At 34.2% G+C, this 13,222-nt stretch overlaps 1 long non-coding RNA gene across 1 annotated transcript; it reads left to right on the top strand.

Moving 5' to 3' along the window:
- The first annotated feature begins 2,034 nt into the window (after positions 1 to 2,034).
- On the top strand, positions 2,035 to 12,986 carry LOC145268617 (uncharacterized). The gene is made up of 5 exons (XR_013864906.1): positions 2,035 to 2,131; positions 3,510 to 3,560; positions 5,442 to 5,522; positions 12,168 to 12,218; positions 12,917 to 12,986. It is a non-coding gene; the product is annotated as an uncharacterized LOC145268617 (long non-coding RNA).
- Positions 12,987 to 13,222: the final 236 nt, after the last annotated feature.

A 13,222-nucleotide genomic window follows, 5' to 3' on the forward strand; every position in this document is an offset into this window, starting at 1 on the left:
TGGCTTTTAGGAATGATGCATGGACAAATATACATAAGCAGTCGGTTCAACAGAATCATTGCCAGCAACTTAGCCACAGCTTTGAGAAGCGTGATCAAATTATAGTCACCACAATCAGCATTCTATCCCTTTCCTTTGTAAATTGACAACAATATTGCATCCACCCAATTAGTAGCAACACGACTGTCATGCCATACGTTAAGAATGAGACCATGCAACGCTCCAGAAATATTTTCACCATCAAAGATCAACAACTCTACTCGTATCCCATCTTAACCTGGTGCTTTTCTAGTATCAATTTCCTTGATAGTGCATTTAATCTCATCATGAGTGGGGCCCACCATCATTTCATCAATAATTTGATATTGAGGAAAACTAGAAATCACTACTTCATCTATAACAGATGGATTATCGAACAGATCATTAAAATGCTCCCCGCAAACGTGCCATGATACCGTCTATATCTTTTATCAGAACAGAGCCATCTTTAGATTTTAAAGGAACTATAGATGAAGATTGTGGTCCATAAGTTTGTGTGATTTTGCTATAGAAAACTTTTGCATGTTTGCGATGAAAATCCTTTTGTATTTCAGCGGACAATTTAGTCCACCACTTATTCTTCATCTGATGAAGTTTGCATTGTCGTTTTCCTTTTGCTTCCTTGTTAAGCGTCCTCCACTTTTACTGTTGGAGAGTAGATGAAATAAGAAGTTTGTCATAAGATCTCTTCTTCTCTTTAACGAGATTGGAGATAACAACAATATCTATATCTATCAATCTATCTATCTATCTATCTATCAATATATATATATATATATATATATATATATAAGTATGTATATATATATATGTACATATGTATACATATATATACACATATGTATATATATATATATTTTTTTTTTTTACATGAGTGTCACCGCTTATCAAGGCCCAGAGGCCAGTCGAGGATAAGGGTTAATAGGTATACATTAGTCATTGTGATTTTAGCATAGTAAACAGTGGGAATTTTGTAACTTGGATTACATAGGGGGACGGTTCAATTAGAACTTGTTCACATAGGACTTTTTTTTTACATAGGCATCAACACATTATCAAGGCCAAGAGGCCACTCAAGGATAAGGGTTAAAGAGTGTACAGTAGAAATTGGATAATATAATAATCATTAGCAATGAAAATTTGTTAAATTTGATAACTTATATGGAACGGCTCATCAAGAACTTATTTACGTTAGACTTGAAGACAACCATATTGTAGTCAGCTGGAAAGCAGGAAAACGGAAGACAATTCCACAGGCGTGCAGTTCTAATAAAGAAGCTTTGTTCATGGAATCTACGTTTAGGTTTAGGCACAGATAAAGAGTGGGGGGGAATTATTGATAGTGTTTACAGCTAGACGAGTGTTTCTTGTGAAAGTTTGGTGAGGGGGGACCATAGATTGAAGCTCAGTCGAACACTTTCCATGAAAATAACGATACATCAGAGACAGACTAGCAACATCTCTGCTGTGAGATAGAGGTTGCAAGGAAGAGAAAAGGACATCTCCTACGAGGCTACGAAGTCTATTTTGAACTCTATCAAGGCAGGACAAGTCCTTTCTAGCAGCTCCTGCCCAGATGTGGCAACAATATTCCATCCTTGGACGTACCTGGCTCTTATATAGATAGAGAATAGCATCAGCAGTGAGATATCTACCGGATCGATAGAAAGATCCCACCATTTTTCCAGCGGCCTTGTAAACAGATTTGATTCATTTATATTAGCATAGCATATAGTATACGGCATATATATATATATATATATATATATATATATATATATATATATATATATATATATATATATATATATATATATATATAGCACATAGCATATAGCATATAATAAAAAATATTGTGGTACAATTATGTTATACAGAGGGTTCTGCATTTATTCCTGGTAGGGAATTGTAACATGACATGGAGTTCAGTTCAAATACTAACATTTTCTACTAAAAATAAAATTCTTTTTGCGAAACCAAGTTAAAATAAACAGCAGAACTTTAAATATTGGTAATGAAATGTTTTACCTTTGTTTCTTAGGAGCCAGCAAAAAGCATCGATAAAGTCCCTGACTTAAGTGAGGAAAGTCGTGTAAGTACTTTGATCATATCATCACCTTTTTCATACATAGTCTGTTCTTAAGCTTTTATCAATAAAATTTGATAATCCAGATAAATATAGACATTAAATGATATCTCTAATTTTGAGCTTTATAAAATAATGCATTTTTAAAAAGATTAGTGCACGCCAACAATGTGTGTCTGCATAGTATGCAGTTTTTTATAAACCTCTAAAAAAAGGTGTATACATCATACTGTATTTATTTTTAATATATATTTAATATTTTACATATATATATATATATGTATATATATATACATACATATATATATGTGTATATATATATATATATATATATATGTATATATGTATCTATATATATATATACATATATATATTATACATGATTCTGTGGTATCTTTTTCTTCTTTCTTTTCACTCACCAAGTTCTTTTTTAAGAGAGAACTTATCTGCCCTTTGTTGATATTCTAATCAACACACATTTTGGGCCGTAATATTTGTAACTATTAGTTTATTCACATTTAACCCTATCTCTGTGTGTGTGTGTGTGTGTGTGTGTGTGTGTGTGTGTGTGTGTTTGTGTGTGTGTGTGTTTGCTACTTCTTCACAGAAGCTTGCCATCTCTTTAGATTGCACACGTAGATGTCTCTTCACACCAGCTGCAAAATTGTTCACAGAGATTACAGGGGAACTTGCTAGTATTTGGTGTTCTTGGTGGTGGGATTTCATACTACACCTTTGAGAATCTTGTCAAAACGCTTGCTTAATTAGAGACGAAACCAGAGATATTACTGCAATACTTGTGTGGTCTGGGAAGCAGCACAGCCTCATACAATTGTTTGTCATGCCTAACATTATGTGACCTCACATGGTTTACTAAACCAGTTTTAGTCATAAGAAATCTGCCAGCAGCTGTGTATTTCAGTTCTTGTTGCATTCTGGCAGGAATTGCAGATTCATCCTGTTTTCTAAGGACATGCTTCAATACTGCATGATTAAAATGCTTTTCCTCAAATTTTTTGCATTTTTCTGTGATCATTTTTCTCCGCTTATTTCGATCTGCAGTTTAAACTTCGCAATCGTTTTATACAATCCTTAGAAACTTTAAATATTGGTCACGAACAGTTTTTACCTCCTTACCACGTTTCTTAGGAGCCAGCAAAAAAATATATATAAATATATAAAAAATATTGTGGTACAATTAAGTTATACAGAGAGTTCTGCATTTATTTCTGGTAGGGAATTGTAACATGACATGGAGTTCAGTTCAAATACTAATATTTTCTACTAAAAATAAAATTCTTTTTGCGAAACCACGTTAAAATAAACAGCAGAACTTTAGATATTGGTAATGAAAAGTTTTTACCTTTTTTTCCACGTTTCTTAGGAGCCAGCAAAAAGCATCGATAAACTCCATGACGTAAGTGAGGAAAGCCGTGTAAGTACTTTGATCATATCATCACTTTTTTCATACATAGTCTGTTCTTATTTTTTAATATATATTTAATATATATTTTTAATATATATTTAATATATATATATTTTTAGTATATATATACCTTACGGCTTTTATTTTTTAATATATATATTTAATAATTATTTTTAATATATATTTAATACATATATATATATTTATGTATATGTAATATATATATATATATGTGTATATTTATATATACATGAATATATATATATATACATACATATATATAATATATGTAAATATATATATACATACATATATGTATATATATATATGTATATATATACATACATATATATATGTAATATATATATGTATATATATACATACATATATATATGTAATATATATATGTATATATATACATACATATATATATGTAATATATATATGTATATATATATACATGCATATATATATGTAATATATATATGTATATATATACATACATATATATATGTAATATATATATGTATATATATACATACATATATATATGTAATATATATATGTATATATATACATACATATATATATGTAATATATATATATGTATATATATACATACATATATATATGTAATATATATATTTATATATATACATACATATATATTTGTAATATATATATGTATATATATACATACATATATATATGTAATATATATATGTGTATATATACATACATATATATATGTAATATATATATGTATATATATACATACATATATATATGTAATATATATACATACATATATATATGTAATATATATATGTATATATATACATACATATATATATGTAATATATATATGTATATATATACATACATATATATATGTAATATATATATATGTATATATATACATACATATATATATGTAATATATATATGTATATATATACATACATATATATATGTAATATATATATGTATATATATACATACATATATATATGTAATATATATATGTATATATATACATACATATATATATGTAATATATATATGTAATATATATACATACATATATATATGTAATATATATATGTATATATATACATACATATATATATGTAATATATATACATACATATATATATGTAATATATATATGTGTATATATACATACATATATATATGTAATATATATATGTATATATATACATACATATATATATGTAATATATATACATACATATATATATGTAATATATATACATACATATATATATATATATATATATATATATATATATATATATATATATATATGTGATTGTTTATGTGTTCATTTCTTATACATTATTCCAGTTTTTCTTGAGAAATATAAAATAGAGGTCGGATATCATTTTAAAGACTTCTATTTAAAATATGAAACAATGTTTTTTCGCATTTCTAGGTTCTTCAGGTACAAACCCGTAAAAGGCATGCAGCAGAAGATTGGGGAGAGTCATTCAAGTATAAAACAATTTGCATCATATATATATATATATGTATATATATATGTACATACTTATATATATATATATATATACATGCATATATATATATATACATACATATATATAATATATGTAAATATATATATATATACATAAATATATGTATATATATATATAATATATATATATATACGTATATATATGCATACATATATATATGTAATATATATATATAAATATATATATATATATATATATATATATATGATTGTTTATGTGTTCATTTCTTATACATTATTCCAGTTTTTCTTGAGAAATATAAAATAGAGGTCGGATATCATTTTAAAGACATCTATTTAAAATATGAAACAATGTTTTTTCGCATTTCTAGGTTCTTCAGGTACAAACACGTAAAAGGCATGCAGCAGGAGATTCATTCAAGTATAAAAAAATTTGCATCAGAGAGAATCCTGTAAGTAATTATACATTTTTCTAAATTTCATTTTCTGTTCTGTGAAGAACTTTTAAGCAGCCTTTTGCTTATTAATTTATATATAAGCGCCCGCGTGTTTGTGTGTTGTGTGGGTGCGTAAGAGAGATGGACGAAAAGGAAAGACTTACCTTGGGACCGGCTCGGCGTCGCCGACCGAAAATAGATAAAGAAAGATCAAGATGGCGGCCGCCGTCTTTTGTAAAGTATGATATCTCGCAAAGTCACATAAATTCTTGCAATATGCAAATTTAGCCGGCCTACAACGGCCATAAAAGCGGGTGATTGAAAGACGTTGGGAGAGCGATGATTGACTTGGTCGGGAATCGTGTTGCTGTTGCTTCTCGTGACGTGTGAGGATATCTTACCGTTGTTGGGTCTGGTCTGAGTAACCGTTCGCGTCCGTCTAGGCACCTTGCTAGTTGGATTCCATGCAGAACAGGTGTTTACTGGTTATTGAATTGCTTTACATTGCTGCCCCATTATACATCTACAGAGGGCGCAGTACTTTTAAAGGATTTTCCTTATACATCTACAGAGGGCGCAGTAATTTTTTAAAGGACTTTCCTTACACATTTTCTACAAGCTATCTCGGCTATTTGGCCTCTAGGACTATGACCGAGTCGAAATTCAACTTAAAGCTCATACCCGAGTTTGACGGTTCCACGTCCATTGTCGACTGGGTTGAAAGGGTCGAGCTGACGTGCGACCTTTGTGAGGTAAAAAGGGTACACACTGTGATTCCCCTGAGATTGGCTGGGGCTGCCTTGAGTGTATATCAGCAACTCAGTGCTGCCGAAAAGGGAGATGTCACCGCAATTAAAGCGTGGATGTTTTCTTCGCGGAGTTAAAGAAACTCGCAGTCCTATTCGGTGGAGGGGTGTCGGAGCGGATGCTCGCGTACACGTTTGTGGCGGGCCTTCCCACTCGGGTGAAGCAGCTATTGAGAGCCTCAACCAACGTTTCAACAACGACCATGGAACACTTGATGGAACGTGCTCGAGCCATCATCAAAGATGAGGAGGACCTGGGGGAACCAGTTGTGATGGCGACACAGACAGGCCAGATTGGTGCTCGGGAGATTCCGAATCAGAACCCTGCAAGCAATGGGAAATGTTTTCGCTGCGGCCGACTAGGACATTTTGCAAGGAATTGCACCAACAGGGGGCGTGTGCGCTGCTGTTTTAATTGTGGCGGTTTGGGGCATCTAGCCCAAAACTGTGCAGGAAACATTAGGAGAGAGGATGTCAGCGCCGCCCTGCTCCCCGAGCAAAATTTGAACAAGGCGCAACCAGTGATGACTGTCTACGTAAACAGGATACCCTGCTCAGCACTTCTCGACTCAGGCTGTTCGCATACTATAGTGAGCGCCAGGCTGTGTCCAAGTTGTACTAAGAGAAAGATCAAAGTCACCACGATAGGAGGCGAGACCCAGACATGCTGTGGAGCTGGAACTGTCGAGATCTACATGGACACCGGTGCAGCCACTAAGATCAATGTGCTCGTGACCCAAGGAAATCTCCTGGGGTTTGACCTGTTGCTCGGATACAATGCCATGAAGGCGCTGGGGGGAGTCGCAATTCATTAGGATGGAAAAGTGCGATTCTTGGAGGCCCCAGTGTGTGCAGCGCTCCACATCGATAGGCCGGATTTTACAGTGGACTACAACTTTCGCAAGAGGGCCTGGATTTCATCTTGGAAGTGGACCGAGGGAATGGCACCGACTAAACTCAAGAATGGTGTTGCAGAGTACCCTATACCTAGTGAGGCCCGAGCAGAATACGAAAGGGAACTAAAGGCGTGGATCCAAGATGGCTAGTTAATCCCCTACTCTGAGGACAAGCTTGGGCCTCCCAAGGGTCTAATACCCTTGATGGCAGTAGTCCAGCATAACAAGTCGAAAGTACGGCCCGTGCTGGACTATAGGGAGCTTAACAAGCATATTGAAGCCTACACTGCTGATGCTGACGTATGCGCCAGCAAGTTGAGGGAATGGCGTCAGAAAGGCACTAATGTCTCGATATTGGATTTGCGAAAAGCCTATTTACAGGTGCGAGTTGATGAGACGTGGCCGTTCCAGACAGTTTGGTTCCAGGGGCAGAGATACTGCCTTACACACCTTGGCTTTGGCCTAAATGTGGCACCACAGATCATGAAGACTATTGTCAACACAGTATTGTCCCAAGAAAAGCCCATGAGGGACTCAACGTCAGCTTACATTGATGACGTATACGTCAATGAAGATGTACAGTCTGCGTCGTGTGTCAAAGAAAAGTTGGCTCAGTTTGGTCTGGAATGCAAGAATCCCGAACGTTTGAGGGAAGGAGTACGTGTATTGGGATTGGATGTTTATGAAGAAGATGGCACCCTACAATGGAGGCGTGGCAGTGAAATTCCAAGCATCCCCAACATCGTTACAAGGCGGACCGTTTTTTCTTGGTGTGGAAAACTTGTTGGTCACTTACCGGTCTGTGGCTGGCTCCACGCAGCTGTTGGTGTAATTAAACACAGAGCAAATTTAACAACCACGGGTTGGGATGACATATCCGATGATGTCCTACTAACTCTGATGATTAAAGAGACACTGGAGAGAGTGAACAAGAAGGACCCTGCCTGTGGGCGGTGGTGTGTTAACGGAGACAACGTAGGTGTGTGGGTTGATGCCAGTTCTTTGGCGTTGGGAGTCTCGTTGGAGCAAGGAGGAAACGTGTTCGAGGATGCATGTTGGCTGCGGCCCGTAACAGATTCTCAGCATATCAACCTGGACGCTGTTGTAAAGGGGATAAATCTGGCCCTGCAGTGGCAGTCTAAGAAGTTGACCTTGTACACAGATTCTCTGTGTGTCTACCACTAGGTGTCTGACACACTTTCAGGACGGATACAAATCCGTACCAAGGCAGCAAGCGAAATGTTAATACGGAGAAGGCTATACACGCTAAAAAACCTGGTATCCGAGTATGGGCTATCACTGAGCGTCACTCTGGTGCCATCACATTGTAATCGTGCTGACCAACTGACCCGAGTACCTCCCAAATGGTATGAAGCCGCGAAGATGGGAATGGAGATTACTGCTCGATCTTGTGCAGTTGCAATCGACCAATGTCAAATACAAAAAATTCATGCACAGAGCGGACATTCGGGCATCAAGAGGACCCTTTATTTTGTGAGGTGTGTATACCCAGCAGTGACCAAGATGGATGTCAGACAGATCATCAGAAATTGTGAGGCTTGCCAGTCTATTGATCCTGCACCAGAGCGATGGCAGAAGGGTCAATTGGAAGTTGAGAGTGTGTGGCAGTGGCTGGCCATGGATATTACCCATTACAGTGGCAAGCCCTTTCTAACTCTCATTGATTGCGGGCCTACGAGATTTGCGGTGTGGCGGCAGATGACCAGACAGGATTCAGCAAATGTTGTTCGCCACCTATCATCCATTTTTTCTGAGCGAGGTGCACCGGAAGAACTCCTGACTGACAATGATGCAGCGTTTTGTAGCCAGCAAGTCCAGCAGTTGTTAGATGAGTGGGGCGTCCGACTACAGTTGCGATGTGCACATGTGCCGTCAGGAAATGGCATTGCTGAAAGAAGCCATTGCAGCATCAAGAGAATTGCTGCCAGGAAGCGATGTACTATTACGGAAGCCACATATTGGTACAACATTACGCCAAAGGACGGGACGTCTCCTTCAACCGCACCTGCGAATGCTATTTACACGTACCGAGTCGGAGTGAAGGGAATCAACACTATGCAGCCAGCCGACAAGGGAACATGTAACAGATATGAAGTGGGAGATCCAGTGTGGGTGCGGCCCCCAGGAAATCGGTGCACTGACAAGTTTAAGCGAGGACAAATATCTGGAGTGATTAGCCAGCAGTCTGTTTTGGTCGATGGAACCCCACAACATGTGCGAGATCTTCGCCCAGCTACCGAGGTGCGTCACACAACTACAGAAGAAAGCAGTGAAGCGTCAAGTGATGAGCTGCCGATGCACGGATTCAGTGAGCCCCCTCCAGAGACTGATAGCGATACTTCATCTGATGAGGTGGAACCAGATCCAGAACCCGAATCTGAAACAGTGAATGTACCTCTTCGCAGAAGCACACGCACTAAAAGGCCCACAATGCTCCCTATGTGATCATCAGATCAGGGGGGAGTGTAATGTGCATCCAGGAGACAAGCGCCCGCGTGTTTGTGTGCGGCCATAAAAGCGGGTGATTGAAAGACGTTGGGAGAGCGATGATTGACTTGGTCGGGAATCATGTTGCTGTTGCTTCTCGTGCCGTGTGAGGATATCTTACCGTTCTTGGGTCCGGTCTGAGTAACCGTTCGCGTCCGTCTAGGCACCTTGCTAGTTGGATTCCGTGCAGAACCGGTGTTTACTGGTTTTTGAATTGCTTTATGTTGCTTGAACATTGTACATCTACAGAGGGCGCAGTAATTTTTTAAAGGACTTTCCTTATACATTTTCTACATTTTCTAAGGGCATGCTTCAATACTGCATGATTAAAATGCTTTTCCTCAAATTTTTTGCATTTTTCTGTGATCGTTTTTCTCCACTTATTTCGATCTGCAGTTTGAACTTCGTAGTCGTTTTAACAATCCTTAGCAACTTGATGTTTTCCCTCAATACACCTTAAATATTTTCAAAGGTTTATGCTTCGGTATCTTTCCTACAGTTGTTTCGCTATCCTATTATCTCTCATTCTCAGTAAGTTTCCATTCCCACCCCCCAAAAAAAAATCATATCAACTGTCCCACAGCAATTTCTGAACCCTGACTGGCTTTCAGGAATGATGCAGGGACAAATATACATAAGCAGTCGGTTCAACAGCATCATTGCCAGCAATTTACCCACAGCTTTGAAAAGCGTGATCAAATTATAGTCACCACAATCAGCATTCTATCCCTTTCCTTTGTAAATTGGCAACAATATTGCATCCACCCAATTAGTAGCAACACGACTGTCATGCCATACGTTAAGAATGAGACAATGCAACGCTCCAGAAATATTTTCACCATCAAAGATCAACAACTCTACTCGTATCCCATCTTAACCTGGTGCTTTTCTAGTATCAATTTCCTTGATAGTGCATTTGATCTCATCATGGGTGGGGCCCACCATCATTTCATCAATAATTTGATATTGAGGAACACTAGAAATCACTACTTCATCTATAACAGATGGATTATCGAACAGATCATTAAAATGCTCCCCCGATCGTGCCATGATACCGTCTATATCTTTTATTAGAACAGAGCCATCTTTTTTTTTTTTTTTTTTTTTTTTTTACACAGTGATCACCACTTATCAAGGCCCGGAAGCCACTCAGGGATAAGGGTTATTGCAAGTACATTACGTTAGTGAGGAGATTTGCTGAGATGTTTACTTAAGGGGGCGGTTCATTAGGAATTTGTTAACATTGGACTTGAAGACATCCAAGTTGTAGTCCGGAGGGAAGCAGATTAAAAATTAATTAATTAATTAATTCTTTAGATTTTAAAGGGACTATAGATGAAGATTGTGGTCCATAAGTTTGTTTGATTTTGCCATAGAAAGCTTTTTCAGCGGACAACTTAGTCCACCACTTATTCTTCATCTGATGAAGTTTGCATTGTAGTTTCTCTTTTGCTTCCTTGTTAAGCGTCCTCCACTTTTTCTGTTGGAGAATAGATGAATTAAGAAGTTTGTCATAAGATCTCTTCTTCTCTTTAACGAGATAGGAGATAACAACAATATCTATATCTGTCTATCTATCTATCTATATATATATATATAAGTATGTATATATATATATATATGTACATATGTATACATATATATACACATATGTATATATATATATATATATTAGCATATGCATATATATATATATGTATGTATATTAGCATATATATATATATATATATATATATGCTAATATTAGCATATATATATATATATATATATATATTAGCATAGCATATAGTATATGGCATATATATATATATATATATATATATATATATATATATATATGGCATATATATATATATAAATATATATATATGGCATATATATATATATATAAATATATATATATGGCATATATATATATATAAATATATATATATGGCATATATATATATATAAATATATATATATGGCATATATATATATATAAATATATATATATGGCATATATATATATATAAATATATATATATGGCATATATATATATATATATAAATATATATATGGCATATATATATATATATATAAATATATATATATGGCATATATATATATATATAAATATATATATATGGCATATATATATATATATATATATATATATATGGCATATATATATATATATAAATATATATATATATATATATATATATATATTTATATATATATATATAGCATATAGCATATAATAAAAAATATTGTGGTACACTTAAGTTATACAGAGCGTTCTACATTTATTCCTGGTAGGGAATTGTAACATGACATGGAGTTCAGTTCAAATACTAATATTTTCTACTAAAAATAAAATTCTTTTTGCGAAACCAAGTTAAAATAAACAGCAGAACTTTAAATATTGGTAATGAAAAGTTTTTACCTTTTTTTCCACATTTCTTAGGAGCCAGCAAAAAGCATCGATAAACTTCATGACGTAAGTGAGGAAAGTCGTGTAAGTACTTTGATCATATCATCACCTTTTTCATACATAGTCTGTTCTTAAGCTTATATCAATAAAATTTAATGATCCAGATAAATATAGACATTAAATGATATCTCTAATTTTGAGTTTTATTAAATAATGCATTTTTAAAAAGATTAATGCACACCAACAATTTGTGTCTGCATAGTATGCAGTTCTTTATAAACTTCTAAAAAAAGGTGTACATATCATACTGTATTTATTTTTTAATATATATTTAATATATATATTTTATATATATTTAATATTTTACATATATATTTTTTTTAATATATATAAATACCTTATGCTTTTATTTTTTAATATATATCAATATTTACTGCTTTTATTCTTTAATATATATCAATAGCTTAGGATAAAAATATTAGATTATAAGACATAATTTAAAAATAAATTCTCTTGAATGCAAATAAAACCTGTACTTTTATTTCTAATAATATCTACTAAAAATAATGTAAGAATATTAAGTTCTTTAATAAATGAAATCTAATCAAAATTCAAGATAATAAAAAGTAACTTTTGAATAAAAATATTTGCTTAAAAGACATAGTCTAATTTTCAATATTAGATTCTCCCTGAGTTTTCTCGAGAAAAATACAAAAAAATAAGGGCCAGTAAAGATAGTATCAACTAAAAATCTAAAACAAACTCATTTCTTCATTCATCAGGGCCAAAAGCGGAAAAGACACGGAGGGAATGTTTACAAAAATAAAATAAGTTGCACCGAAGTTAATCCTGTAAGTAATTATACATTTTTCTAAATTCCATTTTCTGTTATATGATGAACATTCAAGCAGGCTTTTATGTGTGTGTAGACTGACCCTTCCGAGATTTTTTTGAAATAAACAAAACAAATTTTGGCCGAAAAACACTTCTTAAAACTTACATGAATTTATGAATTTTTAAAAATAGGACCCTTATTTTAGCCCACCCTGTATTTGGTGTTCTTTGTGGTGGTATTTCATACTACACCT

This window comes from Euprymna scolopes, chromosome 44 (assembly GCF_053919585.1).
Source record: "Euprymna scolopes isolate OS-2025 chromosome 44, ASM5391958v1, whole genome shotgun sequence".
Lineage (NCBI taxonomy): Eukaryota > Metazoa > Mollusca > Cephalopoda > Sepiida > Sepiolidae > Euprymna > Euprymna scolopes.